This window comes from Gekko japonicus, unplaced genomic scaffold (assembly GCF_001447785.1).
Source record: "Gekko japonicus isolate JY-2015 unplaced genomic scaffold, Gekko_japonicus_V1.1 scaffold904, whole genome shotgun sequence".
Taxonomy (NCBI): Eukaryota; Metazoa; Chordata; class Lepidosauria; order Squamata; family Gekkonidae; genus Gekko; species Gekko japonicus.
Window position 1 is genome coordinate 385667 of NW_015161976.1, and position 19544 is coordinate 405210.

Consider the following 19544-nt stretch of genomic DNA (forward strand, 5'->3'; position numbering starts at 1 on the left):
CCTCAAATGGCATGGCCCCACCCCCAGCGTGCGACGTCACTTCCAGGTGACGCATGCGCGCGCACATCTAAGACGCCGGCCGGGAGCCCCCCGCTCCCGGCCAAAAAACATTTGGCAACCCTGTGAGAAACTAAGATTAAATGAAGAATAATAAGAATGATGGTTATAAACTTTCATGAGAAGATTTGCATGCAGAATGTTAAATTAGATTTTCTACAGGTCTCTGTATCTTTTCCTTTCCCTTCTTTTCCCTTTTCCTCTTTCTGTGTATAAACTAATAACATTCTTTATATATATAAAAAAGTAATTTCCGCAAGAACATTTAAACACAATAGAATGTTTAAATCCAAGACCACCCCATCAGCTATTATAGCAAATATGGGTCATAAGGCTTGCCAATGTGAAGGCTTGCCAATACCAAGCCTTATTTGTTCTGTTACACATTTGTTAGTTTAAGCAGATGTATATTTTACCAGCTTTGAAGTAATATATTTTAGTATTTTTACTTGTGCTATAGGTTGTGTTTATTAGACAATAAAACTGGATTATTGCATTCCGTTCATACTTTCTCAGACTATGAAAAGCTAGAACAAACAGTAGATATAGTTAATGCTTAAATTTACCTATGCTAAAATTAACATTTAAAAAGGCGGCAGGAAACCATCCTCTTTCACCAATTCTTCTAGTGATATTGTTCCTCTGCTCTTTTTTTCTTTTGACACTTCTGGTATTGCACATTGTATTTGACAGCTACATCTCTACATGAAAGAAACTGCAATCCTACTCCCAATGAATTTCTAAGGGGGGGGGGGAATCACTTAAAAGAAAACCATCAGGAAAACATTTCCATTAACACTCAAACTAAAAGTGTTGCACCCCAAAATCTAATCTTTTCGCATGTGGGTGATACACATGATCTTCAAAACCTGCCCTTGAGAAATCGGGACCAGGTTGCAAATGATAAGTTTATTATTCACTCATGCACCCACGTACAATCTATGGTTAGGACAGCCTCTCCATAAATATCAATGATGTACTGTTGTATAACTAGAACCCTAGTTTGTTTCAGATAAGAAGTATTACTACTCAGTGGAAACAAACTCACATTATTTAAGTGCTCATTTCACTCAGGCATCCCCAGCCTGTTTTAGCTGACCAGCCAAGTACAGTTTAAAGGATGTACAAGAAACAAAACTGGATTTATGGAAAGACAACTGATGAGCCTCTGTCTGGGGTGGTGGGGGGAGAAGATTTGTAGGTTTTCACCAGCTGTTTCCAATGCTAGAAATACAGGCAATGAGTTTCCAACAGTCTTTGAAGAATACAAATGCCACAAAGGTTGCTTATGGAGGAAATAAACCAAGCTATGCTCTTTTCTTTTGCACATTTTAATATTCCTAGCTGGAATGATTTGGCATTCTTTCTTTGAGGGCACCTTCCCATTCTGCACTGATTATTCTGGTACAGATAACCCCACTACAAAGTCCATAGGTACCAAACATTCACTGAGAATAAATCGCTGCTAATAAATTACTGCTTTCCAGAGTGAAAAAAACAGGGGGGTGGTAGTGATACAAATAAAACTGGCACTATAAATGCATGTACACTATTCTCCACTAAAGTGAGTATTAGGAATCTGTACCAGAGTACAAAATAAAAAGTGAGATCTAGCTCTGAGAAATCACTGCTGTTTAGAGGAACATTCTGATTTTCTTTTTGAATATTTGCTGTGGGAGAACAGAACAAACATAGAATGCAATTTATGAGCCTTTGTGGATTCTGAAAGTTCATATTTCACCAGGCTTCCTACTAGAGAGACATTTAATTAAACTAATAATATCTAATTAAAATGAGATTGAGGTGGCCCATTACCAGCTCTTTGCATAGGCCAACATCATGCCTGTCACATGGAGCATTATCAGTGATCAGAGGCAAAATAGATAGATGTCTAAAAATATTCTGGATGTCCTTTTGTTCTAAAGATAGTGGTGCCCTGAACATTAGTGTTTTATTATCTCATCTAGGAGTCTGTCCCTCCAAGTGAAAACAGTTAGGTGCTCAGCTGCAAGTTGGTGCTTAGAAATCAGTAGGTTTAACCAAATACCCCATAACTGTATCCACAATGTACTACATCTGCTACAAAAATGCACTTCACAAATAAGAGAGACCCAAAAATATTGTCTAGCAATTAAATTGACTTTTCATACTCCAATGAATAGTGCTGAAAAAACTGAAGAAAGTCAGGGAGTACCTGGGTCAAGATTCCCTCCAGTTACCCTGCCAACTGCACATTCCACCACTGCATTTTCTACCTCCACTACATCTGCCCCTCTCATAGAAACCCGACCAACTTCTTCTCTATGGTTGGTGTTGGCATGGCTAAAGGGAACCAGTAAGAATCACTGGTCTATTTCTTTTTTGTTTTCCCCAATCCAATTACCTTTATTGGCATGTAACTGGTCTATTTCCTGTCCAGTGTTTCTCTCAAGAAATTAGAGACTGCCATTTTGCAAGGGCTTCTGGGTGATCTTCCATTTCCAGCTGGAAGTAAGATTGGAGACAGCTCCAACCTTTTGCACTCCTTCACGCACTGCCAGCACCAATTGGATATAATGAAAAGTGAAACAATCACGCTCTACTTCCTCCTCCGGGCACCCCTCCCATTAGGAAAGGGGAAACTGCCTCCAGGACCCCTGTGGCATCAGTGACATCTGGGGTGATCTCCAGTGTCTTTGTGGAAATGGACAATCAAGCATGTGTGGTCTGTGGAGGGCCCCGTGCCAGGCAATAGGCCTTGGCAAGTGCCTCACCATGCTGACCCCTGATACCAGCCCTCCTATGGATGACATTATACTCCAAGAATCAAGGTATTTCCAAGATTCAAAATACTCAAAAAGTTTTGTACAAACACCAAGGAGGCTTAGTAATGAGGACCTCTTCAAAATGGTAATATGAGGTTTCACTGACATCGTTCTTCAGCAGTAATTACTTGCAGTTTAAATTTCTACCTTGGAGGTAAGTCATATGAATATTTATTTTATTTATTTACAGAATTTACATCCTGCCCTTCTACTCTTACAAGGGTCACCCAGGCAGCTAACCATGTAAAATCTACATGATAAAATCACATTTCAAAAACCATTAAAAACAAGCCTTCCCCACCTCACCCCACCATGTCATGCTCCAGCTTCTCTTCATGCAATGTTCTTATCTCGTGTGCAGTCATTATTTTGAAGAGTAACTTGAAGAAAGCTCATCTACCTGTACAAAGGCAATAGCATTATGCAACGGAGGGAGAAGTGAAAGAACAGTGTTGAGTTTCTAAAGTAACTAAAACATCCAGACTCTTAGGTACTGACTGGTATATGAAACCTCTGATTATCTTAGTAACTGTTGGATACATTTTTTAAAAAATAGAACTGTGTTCATTGTTGGGACAAAAGTAGTTCTTTAGAGAAGAAATTTTTCTTACAAACTCCTTTAGGTTCTTTAAGATAAATTACTACCTAAGTGACTCATGGATTTCTCAAACCCTAAATGGACTCATCATGCTTGCAGGAAAAAATGTTGTGGTATGGAAGTCTAAGAGGGAAGGAAATCACTACAGAGCAGCCTGAATGTAAAGACATGTAGTCCCCTCTTTTCAAACTTGTCTTAACTGTATTCTGTACCAAGGCAATATTACAAAGAGTACAAATGAGAGCCTGGAGCTTATCAGTTGTCCCAGGGCCTTTGCACTTATTGGCCAGAATACTGGAGGGTGGGAGCAATTTTACGTCTTTGTTGGGTAGACTAATTTGGTAATTGGGTAGACTAATGCCACCTCATTGAAAAAAAACATACAGAACTCTGAAAAGCTTTTCTTTATCTCTCCATAAAGAAAGAAGGCTAAAAGGCCTTCATTTATTGGGGTGGGGGAGCAAGCTGCCAATTCAAGGAGGGGGCCAAGTCAACAGGTCACCAGCTACTTGGGACCAGATAACAGATGCCACCTGTGGCTACTAGATCATCAACCTTTTTTAAAAAGCCCTGAAAATCTAGGCTCTTGCACCTTCTTTCTTCTTTTACCCAATAGTTATATAAATATTATATTACTACTATATATAATGAATTGGATCCAACAAGATTTTCTGCTGGTGAAAAATTAAGGAGAGGTCCCCTTTGACAACCAAGAAGTCTATGCTGAGAATTACAGGACCTGGCATCATGGACCACCCTACATTAGCATGGGAAAAGGAGTCCTCTGAGGATGAGGACAACCTGCCCCCAAAGCCCAGCTAGGCAGACCCTCCCAGTGAGATGGACTTTCCAATGCTTCTCCCAAGGGACCCTGAGCCAGCACGCCTGGAGACCCCAGCATGGACCCGCCCCAAGCTGGACCCACCACAGTCTCCTGCACCACCCCAGGAGCAGAGGAGGCAAAAGGCTAGGCCAAGGCCTTCCGCCTGCTAAAGAAATGCTAGGAGAAACAGATGTCACCACAGGATCTGGACACCAGTACTCCTCATGATTAAGGAAGCTGACTGAGCTTGTGAGGAGAAGTCTAACATGGAATCTGGCAACTCTTGTAGCGAAACTCACTGTATAAGGCTGCAGCCAGTGCAGGATAAACTTGTTTGTAACCCTGCTGATGACCCTACCAGTTGCCTGCTTTGCTTAAGCTCTTGGAACCCTTGCTGCCTGACCTTAGGCGACTTTTGGACTGTGATTCTGTACTGTGCTACTGAACCCTGGGCTTTAACTTTGGACTGCAGCCCTAGAACCCTTGCTGATAGAGCTGACATGGCCTGGGTCTTGCCTCCAATCCAGTGAGTGGGACACCTGCATGTTCAAAAGCCATGTGGGAAGAGCTTGAAAGTATGGAGGGGAACTGTGAGAGATGGCATGAAAAATCTGACTGAATCCAACCAGTATAATCTATTACATTCAGTAGCAGTTGTGTGACAGAAGAAATATTATGCCTCTTACTGCAGGAATTGTTCTACAGTTCTATGGACTTTTATTAGATCCATTCTTATTAGATCTACAGGAGATAATCTTAAATGAACTGTACACAGCATGGATGGGAGAATGGGAAGGACTAGAGATCTCTTCAAGAAAATTGGAGAAATCAAGGCAGCGTTCCATGCAAAGCTGGCCATGATAAAGGACAAAAACGGTAGGGACCTAACAGAAGCAGAAGAGATTAGGAAAAGATGGCAAGAATACACAGAAGAACTATACAAGAAAGACCTCGATGTCCTTGACAACCACGATGGTATAATCACTGACCTTGAGCCAGACATCCTGGAATGTGAAGTTAAATGGGCCTTAGAAAGCATTACTAACAACAAAGCTAGTGGAGCTGATGGTATTCCAGCTGAGCTATTCAAAGTCTTAGAAGAGGATGCTGTTAAAGTTCTGCACTCCATTTGCCAGCAAATTTGGAAAACGCAACAGTGGCCACAGGATTGGAAAAGATCAGTATACATTCCAATCCCAAAGAAGGGCAACGCCAAGGAATGTTCAAACTATCGCACAATTGCACTCATATCACACGCTAGCAAGGTCATGCTCAAGATCCTACAAGCTAGGCTTCAACAGTACGTGGATAGAGAACTACCAGAAGTACAAGCTGGGTTTCGAAGAGGTAGAGGAACGAGAGATCATATTGCCAACATTCGCTGGATTATGGAGAAAGCAAGAGAGTACCAGAAAAACATCTACTTCTGCTTCATTGACTATGCTAAAGCCTTTGACTGTGTGGATCACAACAAACTATGGCAGGTCCTTAAAGAGATGGGAGTACCAGACCACCTCACATGTCTCTTGAGAAACCTGTATAAGGGCCAAGAAGCGACAGTTAGAACCGGATACGGAACAACTGATTGGTTCAGCATAGGAAAAGGAGTACGACAAGGATGTATACTGTCACCTTGCTTATTTAATATATATGCAGAGTACATCATGCGAAATGCTGGCCTGGATGAATCACAAGCGGGAATTAAGATTGCTGGGGAAAAGATCAACAACCTCAGATATGCAGATGATACCACTCTAATGGCTGAAAGTGAAGAGGATCTAAAGAGCCTCTTGCTCAGAGTAAAAGAGGAGAGCGCAAAAGTGGGCTTGAAGCTCAACATCAAAAAAACTAAGATCATGGCATCCGGCCCCATCACTCCTTGGCAAATAGAAGGGGAAGTCGTGGAAGTAGTGACAGACTTCACGTTCCTGGGATCCCAGATCACCGCAGACTGTGACTGCAGCCATGAAATTAAAAGACGCCTGCTCCTTGGGAGGAAAGCGATGGCGAACCTAAACAGCATGATAAAAAGTAGAGACATCACCCTGCCAACAAAAGTCCGCATGGTCAAAGCAATGGTATTCCCAGTAGTCATGTATGGCTGCGAGAGCTGGACTATAAGGAAGGCCGAGCGCCGAAGAATAGATTCTTTTGAACTATGGTGCTGGAGAAGACTCTTGAGAGTCCCTTGGACTGCAAGAAGAACAAATCAGTCAATCCTCAAAGAAATCAACCCTGACTGTTCCCTGGAAGGCCAGATAATGAAACTGAAGCTCCAATACTTTGGCCACCAAATGAGAAGGGAGCACTCACTGGAGAAGACCCTGATGCTGGGAAAGACTGAAGGTCAAAGAAGATGGGGATGGCAAAGGATGAGATGGTTAGACAGTGTCATAGATGCAACGAACGAAGACAGGAGGGCCTGGCGGGATCTGGTCCATGGGGTCGCGAAGAGTCGGACTTGACTGTGCGACTGAACAACAACACAGCATCCAGAATGTGGTCTTAACAAAGGGCATGAAAACCATACTGTAAAGTAATTCACTACTTATTTATTCACAAACTGCCCCATGGCATCTCATCTGGAAAGGGCTTTCTTAGTGTTACCATACACAGAAATTGAACCAGATTTGCTTTCTCTTCTGTCCGTTCAGATTTGTCTCTAGCAGCAAAGAGTCAGCAAAAGAGAAGAGATTTCATGGATGGATTGGCAAGCTTAAATGGCCCAGGAACAAGCCCAGCACTTCAAGATCCGCTCTGCTCAGAGACAGTTAGCAGCACTGACAGTGGACATTAGCTCACCCACTGCCTATGGGCAGGGTGACACTGATCGCTTCTTCTACTGAAGGATCTGAACCAAGTGATTCCTGCAGAGCTGCTGGAGCTGCTGTGGCTTAGCTCTGCCAGTTACTCTCCAGAGCCATAGCTCAGTCCAGCCCTGGAGATTTCACCAGTGATGCATAATACTGGACTTTTGACACAAATCCCTTCACTTTTCCAAAAGAAAAAGCAACTATTCTTCCTTCTGAAATTAGTAGCAATACCAAATATTTGGACTCAAGGGGGTAGGGAATATAAAGATGCCACTGAGCTTTACACATAACATTCTCCAAAGTGATCATAAAGATATAACATTGGCTTGGATCAGTACTAAGGCAGATTCCGCACTAATGCTTTGCTCTCCGTTCTCCCTGGGTCTAACTGGCCCGATTCTGTTGGGGGAGTTCCGCGTTAAGGAACTCTGACCTGGGTTTGTTGCCTTGCCCCGAATCTAGTGCCCCCTTCCCTTTCTTCCCCCTCCTTTTTTATCAGGGGTATGGTTGCGTTGTAATGCACCCACCCACTGGAAAACAGGCGTGCTTTACGCATGCATAGTTGTGTTGTGCCAGGTCGAAAAAGGAAGGGGAAAGGGAGAGGGAAGGCAGGAAGGGAGGGGGAGGGGAAGGGGGAGTGGGAGGGAGAGAAGCAGACATGCAAGGCAACACAGGTCACCCCCGTGAAAATTGTGTCCACACCACCATGCCACCCTCAATGCATCTTTTTAACAGTTGCACTACAGCCCGTAGGTTAGCCCCACGAAAATTTTTGTCCACGCCTCCATGTCACCCTTAATGCACTAAGGTTGCTTCTGTGAAACAGGACCAAATGCCTCAAAGTATCCAGCCTGCTGGGACAATTTTATAAAGCCATATTAATTGCAGCTGGTAGTCCTGTTTCACAGAAGCAACCTTAGTGGTGCATATTAAAAGGAGACCTAGCCCATAGTGAGTATTGGCAGCTTTGGGGTCCATATTATGCTAAGTATTTATATATACATATTTATTCTAAGGAGTTACTCTCTTTTGCAGAGAAATTGAATAGCATCATCTGTTAAGAAACTGGTATGAGACTTCCTATGTTGGTAAGATACATGAGACTCTGTATAACAGTAATTTTTAAGCATTGGCTCAGAAGCTATATTGTTATAAAGCATTGCTGTATTCTATACTTGTACAATTCTGTACTTTTACAGTTCCATGTTCCTGAAGAAGGACCAGGAGTTTGAAACACTAGCAACGACCTAGGAAAAGTGTTGAAAATCTTCTCTGGACTTGACTGTTTTTCTTCATTGATTGAGGATGTTTTACTCCCATATGTTATTGATGTGGCTTATCATATGCTTCTTTTCACTGCATTAAAAGTCTCTTTGTACTTTTTTACTTGCGGGCTTTTCAGCTCACAGTTGTTGTTTTTTGATGTTTGTGCCTTTTTAGACTGTGTGCTGTACAATTTGCTCCATGGGTTAATGGATATCTGGAAATAGTATGGATTTAGAGTGGGCATCTGCAGTGGAAAAGGAGAGTCAGCCCCTTCCACCAAGGCACCTTTCCTTTGGTGTAAGTGCCTTTTGCCAGCCAAAACAACAAGTATTCAAACCCATTGTAGCTAAATCTAATTTCTTTTTTTGTGAAATAAAAATATGTGAATCCAGGACAACAATAGCAAGGTGAATTATCCAAATACTGGTCTTTAGTGATGGGGATCCTTAGTGCCAGTCATGCTGTTACATTTCTTCCTGGAAAATTCTGCCCTTGCATTACACAATTGTTATCAGGAAGCACTGAAGTGTAGGTTGTAGAAGTATGCCAAATGTAACTTGGAGCAATTACTAAATGGTCAGCTACAAGGACAATGGAAGGTAGCAAGCAGAGTACAAAGGACATAATTATTAAATAATGTATTAAAAATCCCTGACAGTCTAGTATTACAAAGTTCGAGGATACAGCAGGCAAATGCCCAAGGAAGGCAAAAACTCCTCCAAGATTTCCCTCCTAACCATGAATGAGAAATGTATGAATGTGTTGCAGTAGCAAAATATGTCATATACAGAATTATGACAGCAACACACAAGTCAGTCCAGTGTCAGGCTAGCATGAGGAAAAATGCTAAGAACAAATAAAGTGCTGGAATAATAAATTGCTACAAGAGGCCCAAAGGAGATCCAGTTTGGTGTAGTGGTTAGGAGTGTGGACTGTAATCTGGGAGAACCGGGTTTGATTCCCCACTCTTCCACATGCAGCTGTTGGTGTGACCCTGGGTTAGTCATAAGTTCTTTCAGAGCTGTTCTCTCAAGGGCAGATCTCAGAGAGCTCTCTTAGCCCCACCTATCTCACAGAGTGTCTGTTGTGGGGAGGGAAAAGGAAAAGAGATTTTAAGCTGCTCTGAGACTCCTTCAAGTAGTCAAGGGTGGGGTATAAATCCAGTCTTCTCCTCAAAAGTTTAGATGGCTTTTTAAAAAAAGATTTCCACAAAATAATGGAGAACAGGTCCATCAGTGCCATTATAGTTAAAAAGAAACCTTCCTTCTCTAATAGCAAGTGTTGGAAACAAACTCAGGGAACAGCTTTCTCCAGCACACACTGCTGGGTAGCTGACTATTGTTTGAGACACGATGCTGGACTACATGGACCTTTGAACCCAACCAGCAAGTCATTTATTTTTTATGACCTTGTGTGAAACACCTTGGATCTCCAGGGCTGTCAAATGGATATTTAATGTAATAAACTAGAAGCCACTAATTTCCTACCTCACAGCATGTAAGAAACTCCCAAAGGCCACATTTTCTTTTAGGTCAAAAGAAAAATGAAGCAGTAAGCTCGAATAGCTCTTAGCCAGACAGCTCCTTGAACACACAGACAACAGTGCCAGACTTTCATCAGAAAGGAACATTTCCAAGTGCCAAAAATAGAAAGCTGCTTCAAAGAGGATACAATTTTGCATCACTAGCAACTAAAACATGGTTCATAAAATTGGTGTTAAAAATTATTTTATGTTTCCACTTATACTCCCCATTGTGAGCTATTGCTGGCACCATGTCTCTCTTGGTACCACATTTTGTCTTTAAGTCCTTAGCACAGTCCTCTACTGTCATCAAGACAACATTTGCTAGTGATACAGTCTTTTGAACTTAGGGGTCAGAGACTTTCCCAAACTACAGATCAAGAGCTGGCTTGCCAAGAAAATCTCTGAACCCTAAATACAAAAAATACTGTGTCAATTACAAATGTTGCCTTGCATTAGTAACATGACTTGAGTCATCACAACAACCCAGGAAAAGGCTAGAGGGCAGAACTCAAATTAATTATTAGACTCTTTGATAATATTCTGCAAGCGCAGTCAGCCATGTAGGGGCAAAAGCCAAGATTAGTTTGCACACAGCCAGTGTGGGAAAATTACACTGGAAGCCTATGCAGAGTGACTTCAGCCTAAGCCCACTGAAAGCAGTGGGTTTAGACTGGAGTCACTCTGCATAGGACTGCTCTGTAAATGTGCCCCAGTAGAAAAATCTAGCTGAACTGGGACATATTTTTATTTTATTTATTTTAATCAGTTTTTCTTTGCTTTATGTGGACTTGTATCATTTTACAATGCAAAAAAACCACCAAAAAGCCATCAGCTCCACACACACAAAAATTAAAACACAAGTTAAAGGCAAAGGTAAAAGTTTCCCTTGCTCAAAAGCCAGTCGAATCCAACTCTAGGGGGCGGTGCTCATCTCCGTTTTCAAGCTGAAGAGCCAACGCTGTCCGAAGACGTTTCCATAGTCATGTGGCCAGCATGACTAAATGCTGAGGCGCACAGAACACTGTTACCTTCCCACCAAAGTGGTACCTATTTATCTACTTGCAATTTCTTGCTTTCAAACTGCTAGGTTGGCAGGAGCTGGGGCCAAAGACGGCAGCTCCCTTTGTCAAACGGCACTAGGGTCTTGAACTGCCGAGCTACTGAACTTCTGGTCTGCAGCTCAGTGTCTTAACCTCTAAATTATCAAATGACAAATCTATCTCCCATCAACAGACTAATCCATAGGGCGGGAAGTGGGGCAGAGCACATGGTAACAGCTCTTCCTTTGACGGAACCAGTCTTTCCCCAGACAGTACTTCGGCACCACAGTTTAAGAAGGATGTTGATAAGCTGGACATGTCCAGAAGGGGGTAACAAAGAAGTTGAGGGATTTGTAGATCAAGTCCCATGAGAAAAGGCTGAAGAAACTGGGTATGTTTACCTCAAGAGGAGACAAATGAAAGGTGATATCACAGCCGTCTTCAAGTATTTGAAGGACTACAACAAAGTTTGAGTCCAGTGGCACCTACTTAAAGTGGCCCTTTCTTACCCATAATTATATTTTGTTGGTCTTAAAGGTGCCACTGGACTCAAACTTTGGTTGTGGTTAAACAACAGGCTTGGCGCGGTCTGGCCGCACCTCTATTTTATCCAGTCTTATTTGTTCTGGAGAGGTTTGTCCAAACATGCCACCCTTAACCCACCTCACCACACACTCACTCCATGGTTGACCGTTCAAATTATTGCTGCGCAATAGCCATGGAGTGGGCAGTTGGACGGCACCCTCTTTAAAAAATTGTCTTTCACACATACGCAGAAGCGTTCATTCAAAGCACCACTCCATTTTGACAGCTCCACGATCCCTCTGCCAAGTACTGTGGCCCCGCTCAGCCTCCTTTGCTTTGCCTCTCTTCCTTGGAATACAAGGAAGTGTAAGCATTATGCAGATTTACATTAGAGTAACCACATTGACTTCGGTACATTTACTCCTGTGTCAATCATGGGACGGGATACAAGGGAGTGAGTGTAAGCATTATGCAGATTTACATAAGAGTAACCCCATTGACTTCAGTACAATTTACTCCTGTGTCAATCATGGGATGCTCTCAAACAGCAACTCTGAAGCAGAAAACCCTTTTTCTGCTAACGGGGTTTGCATGGGGGAAAGTGGAATGGGGAGTAGGAGCTGCACCAGCTCCAGACAGGGAAACTCCTGGATATTTAGGGATGGAGCCTAAGGAGGACAGGGAGTCCACCTTCCAAAGCATTCATTTTCTTCAAGGGAATGTTCTCTTTAGTCTGGTTAAGATCCCCCCCCCCACACACACACTTTAGCTAAGGCCCATGCCCAGAAAGCACTGCACACACATTTGGGACAGATATTCAGCCCAAGTTTACACACAAGCACGGCTGCCTGGATTTTTAAAATTTTCCCGCTTTCCCCAAGTGTCCCTGAATTAGGGATGCCAGCCTCCTCAGGCTCTCTGCTGATGTGGGAGTCTAACTAGGGGCTATTTCCACGGCTTTCCAACCCCCAAAAAACAGGAGAGAGGGTTGGGGGGGGATTTGTCACTGAAAAACAAACTCCCCCAGGGCCTCTCAACCCTGACAAAATGGTTGTGTACAGAATTGCAAAAGCGGTGATTCAAAACCCTAGGCTGAAGATCTGCTTACGCGCACATCACTAACCAAATTTTTTAAATGGCACGCAGATGGAGGTGTGAGATCTGACTTCCCGAATGGCTTAATTTCACAAGAGAGAGTTCAGACATCAGGAAATGTGCGGTGAGACCAGTTCAGTCTGTAAATATCAGACTTTTTCTGGTGTCGGGAAAGTCAGGAGTGAGAATGGGGTGCTGACAACTGGGGAATGGGATACAGATGCCACTGTCTGAATGAGCATTTTTAATCCAGAAGGGAGAAGCAACGACATCGGATCAAACAACTTACCTGATCGCAGCCTTTGTTCTACTGCTTCAGACCAACACAGCTAACCACCTGAATCTATCTGAAGGGCTGCCATACAGAGGATGGAACAGAGCTGTTTTCTGTTGCCCCAGAAGGTTGGACCAGAAGCAATGGGTTGATGTTGAATCAAAAAAGCCTTCAGCTAAATATTAGGAAGAACTTCCTGACAGCATAGTTCCTCAGTGGAACAGGCTTTCTTGAGAGGCAGTGAGCTTTCCTTCTTTGGAGGTTTTTAAGCAGAGGCTAGATGGCCACCTGAGAAGCAACGCTGATTCTATGACCCAGTATGAATTTAGGTAGATCATGAGAGGGAGGGCAGGAAGGGATGCTTGGCTCTTGTGGCCCTTACTTATATGCCCAGGGTAATGCTGATCAACACTCGGGTCAGGAAGGAATTTTCCTCCAGGTCATATTGGCTCAGGGATCCTGATGGTTTTTTGCCTTCCTCTGAGCATAGAGTTGGGGTCACTGTGGGTGTGGGAGGAGAGGTAGCTGTGAATTTCCTGCATTGTGCAGGAGGTTAGACTAGATGACCCTTGGGATCCCCCCTCCCAGCTCTATGTTTCTAGACAGTCAGGGGTGTGTGTGTGTGTATGAAATGAGAGATGCTATGAGCAAGTGTGTATGCTTTGGCTTTCATATTTAAACTCTAAGAACAGAATAATACCTAATTTAAAGTGCAGAGAAACTCCAGAGGGATAGAGCAGTGTTCATTTCTTGCCATGAAAAGAACAAACAGTCTACTGGCACTTTAACACATGCATTATTATATAAGCACCTTTTGTGATCCCTTTTTGTCAGATGCAGAAGAGAAACTGACTCTGAGCAACGGGACCCAAAGAGACCCGGTAGCTTCAATGGGCCTCCGACCCTGGCAGCAAGTTAGACTGTTCTTTAGCAGCCAGGATAGTACAAAAGAAGAAACAGCTCCTGGGGTTTAAATGCTTGTGGCCATAATCCACTAAGTCATTTATGTCCATACATCCAAGTAAGATAACAGCACATTAATTCAAATCTGGAACAATAACTTTCCTTTTTAAGAATGTGAACAGCAGCAGAAAGAATGTTACAGGAATTTTAAAACAATCTCCAGCATTTAAAGCAATTGTCAGCATTACCTGTATGATGCTACTACACTGTGAATTTGAGTTTAAAAATATAAAGCCACTGGAGGACCAAGAGCACAAGTTTGGCTTGTTAAATTCGCTACTGCAATTCTTTAATAAAAATACAAAAATGTTAAATTAGTCTCTTTTTTTTGTTTTACAACTCACAGTGCAACACTAAATGGAGGTACACCCTTCTCAATCCATTGAAGACAATGACCTTAGAAGGGTATAACTGCTCAGAATCCACTGTCAGTGTCCCTAATTGTACACATGCTTGTATGTGCTAAAAATGTCTGGGTTTAAAAAAAAGTTGTTTTACAACTCACAGTGCAACACTAAATGGAGGTACACCCTTCTCAATCCATTGAAGACAATGACCTTAGAAGGGTATAACTGCTCAGAATCCACTGTCAGTGTCCCTAATTGTACACATGCTTGTATGTGCTAAAAATGTCTGGGTTTAAAAAAAAACACAGTTGGACTTTATATTTTTAGTTATTTTAAAGTCAGTAGCAAGTCTGAGGGCAGTGGTTAATTTCGCTACAACACTGCAGCTATTCAGTAACAGCAGGCTTCCCCAAAACTAAAACCAACACAAAACGCCACATTTGTCACCAGTCCAGCTATCTCTCTTATGGACCACAAATATCTTTTGTTCGGAAACACTTCATAGTTCTCTTGAGTACCGATTACAGTCATAGAAATTCTTGACTCAACTGGGTTATATTGCCCATATGCAGAGAACTCCCAACAATACTTGTGGGGGGCGGGAAGGGAAGGACATGCTAACCCATGTGCTGGAAAAAGCTGAGCACACACAAGATGTCTGCTTAGTTCATGTTGTCCCCTGCAGCTGTTTAAACAGTGTTCTTTCAACATAATCTGATTTACTTAAATCTCATCAGCAGCACAAGCTGTGTGAACAACTGGAAAACACTCCTAGGGAACTCTGCCAAATAATAATAAATCAAGAGAATCTGGCTAGGATCAACACAGGAAAGAAACGATGCAACTCTCACCATCCCAATGAAGTGGAAGAGGAAAGCATTTATTGTTACTTGGCTCCTTAAATGAGTTTAGATTAGTAGTCATTTATTTGGAGGTATTCTTATATTGATTTGATTCCAAAATCATAACATTTCATATTTAATTTACTTTTTAAAAGTTTGATATTTAGAATTAGGCATCTGAGGGAATCTTAGACTTTCATTTTCCTATGGAACCTTCATGTTCAAATACAGGATCTCACTGAATACCTGAAGCTGGGGGTCAAACTGTGGAGGGCTCTTGTCTTCTAGTACTTCCAGTAACCATCTGGTAGGAAACAGAACATTGCCTCTCTAGTTTATCTGCCTTCATTTTCCAATTTCTTTTTTAAAACATTCACTATTTCATCATTTGAAAGTGCTTGACACAGTTGTGCTCCAGCGTTTTGAATTTTCATATGTGTGTGTGTGCATATGTGCTTGCATGCACTATGGACATCCCAAAGATTTTGGAATCTTACACCGCTTTATTTACTTACTAGTGTTGATGTTGTCAAAATTTAAAGAGAGTTGTGAAGGCATCTGGATACATGGATGCCTCAGCCACAGCTAATCACTATGAAACTAAGCTATGAGGACATATCTAGAAACAGTTTTAATCTGGTATGCACTTTAAGAGCTGTAGCAAAGTAAGGAAGCAATGCAGGAGTCTAGACAACTGGCTGTGTTTACATGGATTCTGACAGTATTTTACATGCCAGAGGGAGTCAAACTGAAGAAACTGAATTTTGACATGAGATTACTTAGAGCAAAGAACTCTTACCCTCCTGCTTGCATTCAGTACCCACTAGGGCTTGCAATGTGTCATGTCTGTACCACTGGAACATTTGCCAAAGAACTGGACTGAGAAAGAGGTAGATACCAATACTGAAAATCCCCAGTAGTAAGATATAAAATTTCTGTTTCTAAGTGGTTAGCCTAGGAAACTGTTTCTAATGACCTTGTATAGATCATTTCATGCATTCAGAAATGCTTTAAAATGATGGGTCATGCCACAGCATGTCCTTTTACAAACAGTAATGTAAAAATGTTGTCTCAGAAAGATAGGTGCATTACAAGCACAATTTTATACACTATTTTTTTCTGCAAAAAAATTCTTGTAATATTCTTAGTCCAAGAAGATAGTTACTACATTTTTATTCTGCATTTTCAAGTTAACAAACTCACTAGGTGGCTTACAACAATTCAAACAACAAATGAAAGCTAGCAGTATAAAATCACCAGCACAAGACAATAAAAGCCGCAGTATAAAACCAATAATTGTTTTATCAAGTTGAAGCAATAGAACTAATTCCAAAAACTAAGAAATTAAATACCACAGCAGTGGAAGAACAATTCAAAGCAAAAGTAGCATTTTTTAAAAAAAGCAAAATAAAAATCACAGATCTGTCAATTAATAGTGCTTGGGAAAATTAAAATGTTACCTAAAGTCAACAAGCTTGATGAAGGACAGATTGCTGTAAGAAGTGAGTTCTAAAGACAATGCAATATAACAGAAAACCCCCAGTCTCTGGTATTTACATACCTTACTTCAGAAAGGGGGTAGGGACACGCAACAGGGCCCCTGAAGAGGATCTCAGCAAATGGGCAGGATTATACTGGAGAAGGAGATCTTTTACATACACAACTTACAGACCATTGAAGGCTTTAATGGCAGCACTTTGAATCATCATTAGCAAGATATGTTCTCTATGGTCTATGTCAGCCAACAATATTCTTTGCTGCTGTACTTTGAACTAACAATTTCTGAACAGTCTTCAAAGGAGGCCCCATGTACAACACACTACAGCAATCTAACTGGGATAAGAACACAGCATAGGTAACTGTGGCCAGATCTTACTTCTGAAGACAGGGACACAGTTGGCAGAGGCACACCAAGTGAAGCTGGTTTGCATGGCACAGATGAGATGTAAATGTACTCTGCAGGCACAGTTGTAATAGCGCTCCAAGCTGTGTGACCCTGCTGTTTTACAGGTAGATCAGCCTCCTCTAGATTATGCAGGCTCCTCAATGCTCAACTGGCTACAGTTAGCAGCATCTTAGTCTTGACTGGTTTGAGTTTTAGTTTAGCAGCCCTCATCCAATTCATTACAGCCTCCAGGAACCTGATCAGAACAATCTCCCAGCTCTACTAAAAAAGGTCGTAGAACTATGTATTATCAGAATTCAGTTTACTTCTTTTCTGTGCAATCCCTTGAGTGATTTCACATAGATGTGAAAAGAGGTGACAGGATGGAACCTTGTGGAAGCCCTCAGCATAAATACTGTAACGCTCTCTACATGGGGCTGCCTTTGTCACAAATTCGGAAGCTGCAACTAGTGCAGAATGCTGCAGCCAAGCTGTTGATGGATGTTCCTAGACGAGATCACATCCAGCCTGCGCTGAAAGCGCTGCACTGGTTGCCAATAGCGTACCGGGTTCGCTTCAAAGTGCTGGTCATTACCTTTAAAGCCCTATATGGTCAGGGACCAGTCTACCTAAGGGACCGCCTTGCCCCACATGTTCCCCCAAGGGCACTACGGTCGGGGACCCAACATCTATTACATGTTCCAGGGCCCCGGGCTGTCACTTACCATGACCAGGAATAGGGCGTTCTCGGTGGCGGCTCCTATCTGGTGGAATGAGCTCCCAGAGGAGATCAGGGCTCTGCGGGACCTAGCACAGTTCCGCAGAGCCTGCAAGACGGAGCTCTTCCGCCAGGCTTTTGAATAGGAGCCGCCACCACTAGTCCATCACTAGTGCACTACCAACGCACTAGTCTACCATCAACGCCCCATACCATCAACCCCCCAGGGGGGGCACATTCCATCAATGCCCCATAATCGCTGCACTATGGGCGAGAACGGGAGGTGTAGGGGGTGGCCATCTTGCTTTTAGAAAGTGTAATTTGGAATTTGGGAATTGAATAAATATGAATGCTCAGTCAGAGGTCACCTAGCAAGACCTTTTGGTAACGGACATCTTGAGAAGAGTGGAACTACCAAATTGCAGTGCCCCCAGTACCCATCATCTCAGCCAGCTAGCCCAGAATATAATATTAAGACTGGGTGGTGGATCCAACCATCCTCCAAGAAGCCTTCTTCCACTCTAGGGAAACTCCCTTCTACACAAGAGCCACTTGGAGAAAGACTCCTCAAGTTGGAAGACGGCTTCAAATTTTGCTTAGCGAAGTGATAGTTATCCACCCCATTTTCACTTCTATAACAAAGTCAGAAACCAAACTGAAATGGATCTAGATAAATCTGCCTCTATCCAAGGAAGTATGGAATTGCTCGGCCACCACCTGCTGGAACTCCTTGTGTCACTCATCAGCACCTCCTTAATGTGCAAAGAAGCTGAAGAGTTTGAAAAGGAGGAGGCTGAGGTCCTGGGACCGTCCCTGATGGCAGCTTATCAGGCACTTCCAGGAGCCCACTTTGATATTCAGGAAGAGCCCCAAGAAACTGGGTCTGCTCTCACAATCTGGGAAGTACCCTTGCCTTCCTCCTCAGATTCCGAACCAGCTGCAGCCTTTGATGCCTTGCCTCAATTTGTCTCTCACACAACACCAAGCCAACAACCATTCCAGCCCTGATGAGTACTCACTACCATAATGAGGTGTGATGCTTTAAGGATCAGCAGTCTGCTCAGAGAGACACAGCATACATCCCCACCGCCTAGTAGGAATACGTAAGTCCACCTTCTGCCTTTGCTGGAACAACACTGAAGCTTCCTGTTCTGTTGAACCCCTCCTCAGTGATCCTTTCCCCCCCCCCCAATCCTGTCATTGTATAGACTACTGTCTTGAATCTGCACAGCCTTGAGCAGGACACATTGCTTAAAATATTTCCGACCAGATGACAGTTGTTCACATCAGCTGGATGTAGGGATGGCTTCTTCAAGAACAGCTTCACAATTCCCTCCCTTCATAGTGGTCAGCACCATGCCCTATTTTAAACAAAGCATCAGTGTGAACTCAGCTGAGCTACTGCACACCATCAGAAGGGATGAACCAAAATTATTTATCAATTTACAATGTTTTCTGCTTTTACAAGGGTCACCATGGTGGCTAATAATTTCAAACATACACAATAAAATCACATCTCAAAACCACTAAATCACCATGCCAATGAGCATCATTAATTAAAAAAAAAACAGAGTTTAAATACATACAAAACATAAAAACAGTACTAAAACATTGCCTAGGAAGGAGGGGATATTGAGGGGATGCCAAATGAAACAGAAATGTCTTCCTCCACTGGCAAAAGATGGCAACAGAAGAGGAGAGATGAATCCCCCTGAGGAGAGAGTTCCAGAGCTTTGGTGACATTACTGAGAGGGCCCTCCCCCATGTTGTCACCCACCTGATCTCAGAATGTGGGAGCACCCAAAGTTAGGTCTTAGAAACGGTCAGGTAGGTTTATAAGGAAGTAAGTGGTTGTTCCAAACCATATAGGGCTTTGAAGGTCAATACCAGCACCTTGAAATTGTGCCCAGAAACAATCTGGGAGCTAGTGTAGACTGGCCAAGTCTGGAGTGATACGGTCCCTATGATC

At 42.7% G+C, this 19544-nt stretch overlaps 1 protein-coding gene across 2 annotated transcripts in view; it reads right to left on the bottom strand.

Moving 5' to 3' along the window:
* The window catches only part of OSBPL3 (oxysterol binding protein like 3), a 75485-nt gene that overhangs the window by 54861 nt on the left and 1080 nt on the right, over window positions 1-19544 (bottom strand). The window lies entirely within an intron of this gene.